At 49.7% G+C, this 10463-nt stretch overlaps 1 long non-coding RNA gene across 4 annotated transcripts; it reads left to right on the forward strand.

Annotated features, from left to right (window-relative positions):
* The first annotated feature begins 783 nt into the window (after positions 1-783).
* LOC147358947 (uncharacterized) lies at positions 784-5623 on the forward strand. 4 transcript variants are annotated; one of them, XR_015140432.1, is made up of 3 exons: positions 784-892; positions 1666-1764; positions 2405-2849. It is a non-coding gene; the product is annotated as an uncharacterized LOC147358947 (long non-coding RNA). The 4 variants fall into 4 exon arrangements; XR_015140430.1 differs by lacking the exon at positions 784-892 and adding an exon at positions 2919-5623 and having other exon boundaries at positions 1395-1764; positions 2405-2642; XR_015140429.1 differs by lacking the exon at positions 784-892 and having other exon boundaries at positions 1381-1764.
* Positions 5624-10463: the final 4840 nt, after the last annotated feature.

A 10463-nucleotide genomic window follows, 5' to 3' on the forward strand; every position in this document is an offset into this window, starting at 1 on the left:
TCACCAATTCATCTCCTCTGCGACCCACCTGGTCGCAGCGCTCCTCACTAGCTGCCTCCCAGCGCCTGGCTCCCTTGTTAATGTTGGCTGGTCCTCGACAGATTCTAAGCTGGCCACTGGCACCTCTTCAGTGCTGTAATGAACAAGTACCTAACCAATAGTCACCTATTGACTGGTTCTGTCTCATTCTTTCTCAGTGACAAAAATTTGAGTGTCCTGATCCTGAGGTTGCTGCTGCTGCTGCTAAGTCGCTTTAGTCGTGTCCGACTCTGTGCGACCCCATAGAAGGCAGCCCATGAGGCTCCCCCGTCCCTGGGATTCTCCAGGCAAGAACACTGGAGTGGGTTGCCATTTCCTTCTCCAATGCATGAAAGTGAAAAGTGAAAGTGAAGTCGCTCAGTCGTGTCCGGCTCTTTGTGACCCCATGGACTGTAGCCCACCAGGCTCCTGCATCCATGGGATTTTCCAGGCAAGGATACTGGAGTGGGTTGCCATTTCCTTGTCCAGGGTATCTTCCTGACCCAGAGATTGAACCGGGTCTCCCACACTGCAGGCAGACTCTTTACCATCTGAGCCAGGTTAGGAGAGACCTCGTTTGTTGATTTTTTGAAAAGCCATGAGCCAGCTCTAATTCAGCTGAGTTAGATGAGAAAGGGAGGTAGCTGCAGAGGCCTCCACTGTTAACTGGTGGGCTCCTCGCTTGCAGAGGCTGTAGAGGGCAAAGGAGAGAGAGTGTGGTTTGATTGCAGTGTAATTTTCTTCCCTCTGGGAGCGTTTCAAGCGAATTCTACCAATGTCAGGGAAGCAATGACTCATCAAACAGTGGGGTGTTGATTTCGGGAAAGGGAGGGGAAGTTCCTGCTTTGGGGCTCACGGACGGCTCTGCACTAAGGTAAGATCTCATGGCCCCGGTGGGACTGACACGTTGGCAGGAATCCCTGCTTTTTGCTGAGCTGGGGAGACGCGCCGTGTCCCCCGGATTTCAGGGCTAGGGTGGCGCCCTTGCAGTCAGAGAACACCGAGGCCGAGCCTTGCCGCGGGGACGCCTCCTGTGTCTGCAGGGGCCAAGCGCTGGGCCCCCGAGGCGAAGCCTCGGTCCCCTGAGGGCACAGCGCAGACCACCGCCGCTTTCCGGCCCGCGGGGTGGCGAGGTGAGGTGAGGAGCGCCTGGGCAAAGGCGGGCCGCGCGGGGAAGCGGCTGTCCGAGAGACGCCGACCTCCCCAGCCCAGCCCTTCTCTCCCCTCCACCTGCCCGCCCGGGGGTGAAGCAGCCCAGCTATTGACAGAGAAAGGGCCGCGGGCCCCGAGAGGGGAAACGGTCACCGAGAACCGCGGCTCCGCAGACGGCGCTGGTCTCGCGTGAACGCACCGCGCCTGCGCGTCCCGGTCAGTGCGAGGCCCACGTGACCGATGAGACACACGCACGCGGATGCTTTCCTTCTTCCCTTGCCCTCAGGCTCTTGAGCGAAGACCCGGCTTTCTGACCGCTTCCGCATCCTCCCGAAAGCCTGCAGCCTCCCGCTCAGTCTGTTTCCTTGCTGCTAAGTCGCTCAGTCGTGTCCGACTCTGTGCGACCCCAGAGACGGCAGCCCACCAGGCTCCCCGTCCCTGGGGTTCTCCAGGCAAGAACCCTGGAGTGGGGTGCCATGTCCTTCTCCAATGCAGGAAGTGAAGAGTGGGAGTGAAGTCGCTCAGTCGTGTCCGACCCTCAGCGACCCCATGGGCTGCAGCCCACCAGGCTCCTGCGTCCATGGGATTTTCCAGGCAAGAGTACTGGAGTGGGGTGCCATTCCTTATTCATCCCTAAAATGGTGACGAGGTGCTTACAGACACTTGCGCATGTTTGGTGATACTGAGGGGTGTTCGCCGTGAACTGTGGTCCGAGGGCCTTGTCCGCCTCTTCTCAGGGTCCTGGCCGTGGGGCTGAGGCAAAGTGGGGGCCGGGCCCTCGTTGTCGGCAGCCGCGGAGGCCGCCCCTACAACGCGGCGCGGACATGCGAGCGGCCCTCAGCTTCCGGCCTTGGTTGCAGCTCCGGGTGCCCCGCCCAGGGCCGTCCCAGCCGGTACCGCCCGCTTGCGAAGAGGGGGCCTCGGCGCCAGTCCCCAGACGCACTCTGCCTCCGCGCTGCTTGTTTTTTCTCACGTTGTCATGGCAAAACCCTGACCTTATTTTAGGGCTTCCCTCGTGGCTCGGATGGAAAAGAATCCGCCTGCAATGCAGGAGAGCTGGGTTCAATCCTGGGCTCAGGAAGACCCCCTGGAGAAGGGAATGGCTACCCACTCCAGGATCCTTGCCGGGGGAATCCCAGGGACAGAGGAGCCTGGTAGGTTACCGGCCGTGGGGTTGCAAAGACTCGGACACGACTGAGCGGCTAACACACACCCTTGTTCTCTGCTTTTCCAGATCTTTGTCTGAGTAGGCCGGTGATGGCGAAGGCCGCGCAGCAGGCCGTCGTGGAATCACAGGAAGCTGGTGATCGCAGGTCCTGTGGGCCTCCAACACGGCGCTCAGCTCTCTCTCCGCGGGGACCATCACCCTGTCCCAACCTCTGTTCAAGCTCCCACCCTCTGAACAGCTCACTGTCTCCTTCCTGCACAGAAAGTTGAGGCCATCAGACCGCAAGTTCTTTAAGCTCAGCCGAGTGAGTGTGCGCCTGTCTCCAGAGCGAAGCCCATCTCCACCTCCTATTCCATTACTGGGGTGGTCCCTCCGCTAAGAGCAACCCCTCCTCCATGTGCTTCAGACTCCGCACTTACATTATTAATGAGCCCCCTCAGCTCTTTCCATAAATACTTAAACACACGGCTCTCTTCAATCTGTGAAAAAAAAAAAAATTCCCCTCATGTTACACCTGTGTCCTCTTAGAGCTTCTTCTGTTTTTCCTCCAAACAGCCTTCTAATCCTTTCCAATTTTCAGGGCTAAACGTCTCTGAAGGCCTGTCTGTACCCGGTGCTCCGTTTCCTCTCCGCCCCGCCGGCTCTCTCACGCCTCCAGCCGCACTCGCTGAGATCACAGTGACCTCTGCGCTGTCTAATCCGAAGGCCGCTCCTTCATTCCCCGGCTCCGGGCAGGCTTTCCCACCGCTGATCCCTGCCTTCTTCATGGGGACTCCAAGTTGCCGCGCCTTGCTGGATGTCTCCCTCCATCTCTGGCTGAGTCTTCCTTCTCTTTGCAACGTCTTTCCCCCTCTGACCTTCCATCACAGTTTCTGGAGGCTTTAGGGGAGACTTCCCTGCTGGCCCAGTGGTCAGGACCCTGCACCTCCTCCGCAGGGGTACAGTGTGTACCAAGGCCCCACATGCCATGCAGTGTGGCCACAAAGAAAGAAAGAAGGAACATGTCCTCAAGGGTTAGCCTTAGACCCTCTTCTCTTCCTTTTTCTACTTTCTCTCAAGAATCTCCTTGATGTACACGGCTGTTGTAACTGCCTAATCAGGGATGACTTAAACCTCAGTCTCCAGTGCAGATCCCCCCCGGAGCCTCACACGTGTGTGTCCCTCTCTGTTCACCATCACCTCCTGCGTGTTCCAGGGCCGCCTCGGGCGGTCGCCCTGTGTAAAGAGCTCTGGAGTCAGGTGTTGAGGTTTCTGTGCTGACTGTGCCCTTAGACCTGACTCCTGCAAGCAACTTTACTAAGCTTGAGGGACTAGTTCTTATTAGCCTGGGCTTTTGCGATTTTTATGTGATTTTGAAGCTAAAACCTTACAGATAGGTGAGTTTTCAGTAGGCAAACATGAGTAGACGGGCTTAGAGGACACATGAACAAGGCCATAGAGATAACAAAAATGCATAACTATTTAGGCACACAGGGAACTTGGAGTGTGACGGCAGAAATAGGCTGAAGAATGTCAGTTAGAACAGTATATTTTTTGCTGTGTATCTAAGAGACACTATTTGATGAATGGAGTAAGATGGTTGGAGGCAGACTTAAGATAACTTTGGTAGGAATAGAAAATGGATCTGAGAGGTATAAGAATAGTATATGAAAAACGTATTTGAAAAAGATAGAGCAAAAGGTGATGGAAGGCCCGAGGCGGGTACTGAAAGCTGTGAAGTAGTAGCCGTGGCCCAGCAGTTAAGGCTCCCAGCGTCCAGTGCAGGGGACGTGGGTTCCATCCCTGATCAGGCAGCTGAGATGCCGCATGGTGCGTAGTGCTGCCAAAGACAAGCAGTGACAGAAGGGCCTCGGAAGAAGAGCCACTAAGAGGGCGGACAGAAGTGTTTGGTATCTGGGGGATGATTCGGTTGGAGAGTCATTTATTCAACAAATATTTTCAACACCGATTTTGTGCCAGATACAATATGGGTATTGGCGTCCAAAGATGAAAAGGCTTGATCATTGATTTCCAGGAAATACGTTAATTAATAATTACAAAGAATATGGTACAAGTCAGAATGAGCACATGTTCAAGAAACAGGTAAATCATAAAGAAGTTTTGTGTCTCCCTGGGTGAATAAGGATAAACATCATAGAAGAGGTATTTGATCAAAGATTGAAAGAATGAACTAAGAAGGTGATTGGGGTAAAAGCAGAATATTCAAGACGAAGGCTCAGGTCTTACTCATCTTTATATTCCTAGAGCCCATTTTGTAGTGTGCAGAAAACAGAATGACCGTAAAATTCTGGGGTCTAGCGGAAGATGGCTACAAAGGGAGGTGGAAGATGACGAAGCAATGAGAGAGAGGAAGGGAACGATGACCATAGCGGCTGAACGTAGAGACTAAGTGGTGTCTCCCATGTCCTGAATGCCATGTCAGCTTGAAGGAGCTGATTCTGCCTTTGAAGTTTGCCAGCCTACAATTAAGAGAGTTCAGCCATCAGGAGAATCTGATTCAATAAACAGAATTACAAATTTTTATTCTAATTACATTCAGAAGCTTTAAAAGACAATTATACTTTGGGCCAAGGGACAGGCCACAAATTTAAAAGAGTCAGAAGTCTTGATATTTTCTGGAATCTTTTTGCTCATCTTTAATTGAAAGGATATTTACTTTTCAAGCCAGTTTTCAGGTCAATCCAATTATGCTTCTCTGTGACACATACTCTCATTTCACCTTGGCAGATTGGTTTCATTAGAAATAATCCATGGTGGGGGTAATGTTAACATAATATTGCTTCTAAACTCGGCACAGTTTGATGAAAGATTTGGATGTACTTGGTGGGTTGCCGTTCCAATTTCAGACGTTTTGCTGGCATTCCCGGAGAGTCTGCCAATAGCAGGGGATGACAGCTAAATGGGCTTTTCATACTCTGAATGTGGCCGTGGAGACTCAGTCCTATGACTCTCTTTAAAAGCCTTGGGGAATTGATGATTGAGAGGCCCTGAGCTCCTCTGAGAAATGTTGTTTCAAATGAGTGCTTGCCAATTCCAAACTTACCAGTTAAAACTGGAAGATGAATTAGGTCATCTCTCACATTTATGCATTGTTTAATCCAATTTGCAATGTTATGTCACATACATTATCCCATTGGATCTTCATAGTTGCTCTGGGTTGTAGTCAAGAACAGTCTTACTTTTTCCATTTTATGGATTTTACAGATGAGGAGTGGGTTGAAAGACAGTAACTTGTTTGTTAGTATTTGCAAAGATAATTAAATGTTTATGAGGTCTGCGAATCAACTTGGTCAGTTCGTTCCCAGTCTAGGGCTTATTATACTTAACCAGGTGGTTTTACTTGGTAAGGCTTTTAAATTTATTCATCGAATGAATGACAATCCAGTCTTTGCGGCAGATAATGTCCATACCACAGATTGAAGCAGGCAGGTATAATGAAGGTAGAAAAGGTACTGAAGACCATGACTTTGCTCTTCAAGGCTTGGACTTCCGTGCATCTTTGTGTCAAGCACGATGACGGCTTTACTGGTTCAGTAATCTGACTCATCATACATTTGAGCTTCCCAGGTGGCACTAGTGGTGAAGAATCCACCTGCCAATGCAGGAGACATTAGAGACACAGGTTTGATCCTGAGTTGGGAAGATCCCCTGGAGGAGGGCATGGCAACCCACTCCAGTGTTCTTGCCTGGAGACTCCCATGGACAGAGGAGCCTGGCAGGCTACAGTTCATTGGATTTCAAAGAGTCAGACATGACTGAAGGGACTTAGCATGCATGCACACATCATACATATACCAAGTATCTCTTCCTGAGGTGTACAAAGAGTTCTCCAGAAAGAAGACAGAATGACCGTAACAGGAATCTTTCATGAGTAAAAGTTCCATTTCATTAAGCCCATTTGCCTCACCCACTTCACAGTACAAAGGAAGATTGGTCTTAAACTTTTTGATATTCACATTAATTGCATCTCAAGTTGCTTTGGTAGAAGACACTGCTGGCCCAGGTTTCTGTACCTGCCACAGTGGTTCTTCAAGGAAGAGCAGTCTGACTCCCCCCTTGTTATCTGCTGCCAGAGAGTTGACCATTGTTAGAGTGCTTTGGTTTCTCCTCATGCAAAGGTGTTATTCTCAAAGGGCTCACAATGGTTGTTGGTAGAGACAAGCTTGGACGTCAGCAGCAGGCTCCACTAGAATCAGCTCTCCCTCTGTAAGCAGTGGGCCTTGGCCTTGAACCTAGACTTGTCTATGCTCCATCTTTGTGAGCCCTTTTCAAAGGCCTTTGTTGGACTTGGGTTGACATCATCCCAATCTATCAGAGAGAGTTTAATGTTGACTATCACAGTGGAAGTTGTTGAAGCATCTACCACCTAAGTGGGCTTCCTAGGTGGTGCTAGTGGTAAAGAACTCACCTGCCAATGCAGGAGATGCGGGTTTGATCCTTGGGTCAGGAAGATCCCCTGGAGAAGGAAATGTCAACCTGCTCCAGAATTCTTGCCTGGAAAATTCCGTGGATAGAGGAGCCTGGTGGGCTACTGTCGATAGGGTTGCAAAGAGTCGGACACAACTGAGCGACTGAGCACACACACCACCTATGTATCCCAAAGTCCATGAAGCTCCACGCAAACCTCACCATCTTTGGCACAGCAAAGAACATCTGGAGGGGCTTTTGGCAAATACCTCCAAATGGTTCCCATTAACTCTTGTCTTATCTTCACATATCTAAGAGAGGTATTTTGGATGATTCTTTGTGGGACCAAGAAGTCGAGAGGATATGTCCTTTACATATTTTGCCTAACAAAACCAGAAACAAATTCATGATTTCCTATCAAGGCAACTTGATATACCAGTGTCCCAGACTGCTGAAAAAATTGAAAGCCTTAGTGTGACTTAAATATTTAGGTAAGCCTTCTATACCGAAGTAGAACTTTGTCCTGACATTTGAATACTAAATGTATCTAAGAAACAATTCTAAGAAATTATATAGAAATATTGAATTTATGAACATTTGACTTATAAATCTCTGCTCAAGCTATACCTCACTCTGTTGTGAGAGAAAGGGAGAAAAATGTCTTCTGCTAGAATGTCTAATAAGGGGATAAAAGGACAAAGATGAGGTGGCAGAAAAGACAACAGAGCTCTGAGTCCAAGAAGGATAAAAAGGCTGAACTACATGTTGACACTAATTTCAGGGTTGGTCTGCGGCTGACGTGAAAATGCTGGAGTCAATGGACTAAAGAAAGAACTGCCGTGAATTAGAGGTTATCAGGACAGCTGCAGTGGGCTGAGCACTCGGTGGCAAGGGCGTTCAAGTTCAGTGGCTTTGGGGCTGTCAAGCCCTGATCATCAACGCTCACTGCACCCTGCATCGCTGGGGCCATGAGCGCTCTGTGGCGCCGACCTGAGAGGCGGCTCTGGTGCGGTTCTGATTAGGTTTTGCCTCCTTTTACTCCATTCGGAGCATCGTTTTCCAACTTTCCTGTTAATCCTGTTAGCTACCAATTTTCTCCCAAGAAGTCACTGCTTTTGCTTAAGTAATTCCGTGGTGCTTTCTGTCCTTTATACACAAGAAGCTTGGCAAGTGCGGATCCTGGAACCGTAGTGTACGCGGGTGTATTTTGGGACGGTGTGAGCGCTGGGCTCCTTGAACCGATTGGAATGAAGAGCAATGGAGGTTCTGCTCGGGTTCGGTCTTGAGCATCCAGAGCTCGTGGTGCACAGCTGAGAACCCGCTAATGAAGCTTGTCGGTCTGGGATAAAACGCACACCAAAAGCAAGATTTGGTGGACTGAGTCGTTTCATGCCCTGGGGTGCAATGAAGACTCCCAGAATTTGAGAACTATTGGCTGAGGTGTGTATCACATGGTGTCTCAGCAGAAAGGAGATGGCACACTCAAATAGGGAGCTGAGGAAAGTCTAACAAAGGGCTTATTGGAGTATTGTGAGCAGGGCTGAGGGAAATCAACCAGAGGCCGTGCAGCAGCGAAGGGATATGAACTGCAAGGTCCCCACAGCCCCTGCGCCTGAAAGAGCGAGAGGGAGGAGCAGTCACCAGGGCCGCAGACAGCTGGCGGTGCAGCCGTAGGTTTATAAGGAAAGCAGCTGTGGACTTTGGTAGAAGGACCCAGCCACTGCCTTCTGTCCTGGCAGGCTGCAGGCCAGGAGGCAAATCCTCCCTTATCTTTCTCAATCCAAGTCTCCCCCTCAGGCACCCCAGGGGCTGCAGCCAACCTGAAGCTGCAAGGCTGAGGTCACCCGGTTGATGCAGAACCTGGAGAGGGCTTTTGGGGGCAAAGAGCGAGGAAGTGAAGAATGGAGTGTAGATCAGGGCGGACAAACAGAGGCTGTTCTTCCCTGGGCGGCTACTTCTAATGGCACTAGAGAGAGCTTTCAAGAGATTAGCCAACTCAAATTCCTACATTCTTGGCTCAAGGAACAGCCTAAAAGAAAGGTATTTTTTATGGCTATGGAAAAGAATGTCTTATCTCTCAGAGGCTTAGGATGGGGATGGCCCCAAACCAAACAGTTTTGTTCCAAGGTTTGACATATCACAGAATCAGCTTAATTCAAAGTTTGTTAAACTTCTTCTAAAGTTAGAAGAAATGAAATAGGATGCAACCTCCGTGAATTAGAATGGGACCCTGTGAAAGAATTAAGTGTCTACGCTCGCAACTGCAGTGAGCCTGCATGGCCAGCTGAAATAGTTTGCCCCTTTCCAAGACTGCTGTAGAACTTTGTGACCAAGTCTCTAGCTCCTACAGAAGTCGTTTCTTCCTCTGTCCTCTCTACCAACCTTACTATTTGTCTGTTAAACACTTGCTCCTAGGATATCTGGGCTGTGTGTGTGCTCAGTCATGTTCGATTCTTGTTGACCCCCCAGGCTCCTCTTATCCATGGGATTTCCCCTTCAAGAATGCTGGAGCAGGTTGCTATTTCCTACTCCAGGGGATCTTCCCCACCCAGGGATAGAACCTGCATCTCTTGCGTTGGCAGGCAGATTCGTTACCACTGTGCCACTGGGAAAGCCCATTTATTTTTATTGTCCCCATGAAAATATGAGTATAGTGAAGTACCCCACTTTTATACACTTTCTATCTTACAAACTTTCTAGTTTCTCAAATTCTTCTAATAGTGACAAGTCTATTTCATTCAAAGTCAAAATAGAAGACAGCACCAACGATTTTTAGACTGTCGATTCCAAAGGTTGAAAGGTACGCTAAAATGTAATGAGGACAGAAGCATCCAGAGGCTCGCAGTGGACAGTGAGGGAGCTGAGCTGGAGACAGCTGCTCACTTCAGCATGAAGCCTGAGAGGCGCAGGAGAGGCGTTGCAAACGCTGCCGCTTGACGTCTCTGCAACCCCACGGCCAGCACGGGATCAAGTACAACTATCAGGCTGGGGGCAAAGGTATTTATGGGATTTTTCCCTAGAGGTGACCTGGGAAGGGGTGTGTAGCATCCGGATTCAAAGAGGGAAAGGAAAAAAAGAGGCCCCCCGAATAAAGAGTAGAGCTTGAGGGCACAGACAGACGTTGTAACTCTTTCCTAAATCTCTGGCTCCTTTCTAAGTTGACTGAGTAGCAGGGCCTAATACTTCATGTGCTGTCTTGACATCTTTGAGCCTCATGTGTGCGTGCTCGGTCATGACCGACTCTTTGCAACATCATGGACTACAGCCCACCAGGCTCTTCTGTCCATGGAATTCTCCAGGCAAGAATCCCAGAGTAGGTTACCATTTCCTTCTCCAGAGAATATCTGGGTTGGGGACATTTAAAAAAGTAAATCTGAGAAAAGAGTGTTATACTGCAAAGTATTACCAGACTGTACTAACCTATGTGGACGGAAACCTAAGGCGTGCGTGTGCAGGAGTTACCAGACTGTACTAACCTATGTGGACGGAAACCTAAGGCGTGCGTGTGCAGGAGTTACCAGACTGTACTAACCTATGTGGACGGAAACCTAAGGCGTGCGTGTGCGGGAGCTGGATTCTGAGGGTGTTGGGTTAAAAGTGGACCGTTTTATTTCAGGCTGAGCGTTTGGAAACCGGTCTGTTTTCAGTTTATGTTGGGTTCATCGCGCATGTTTAAACGTCTGGGAGTGGCTCTAATTTTTTTTCACTTGGTTGACTG

The sequence above is a fragment of the Bos grunniens genome, chromosome 14 (genome assembly GCF_055505025.1).
Source record: "Bos grunniens cultivar Pamir isolate PY7600 chromosome 14, Bosgru_T2T1.0, whole genome shotgun sequence".
Taxonomy (NCBI): domain Eukaryota; kingdom Metazoa; phylum Chordata; class Mammalia; order Artiodactyla; family Bovidae; genus Bos; species Bos grunniens.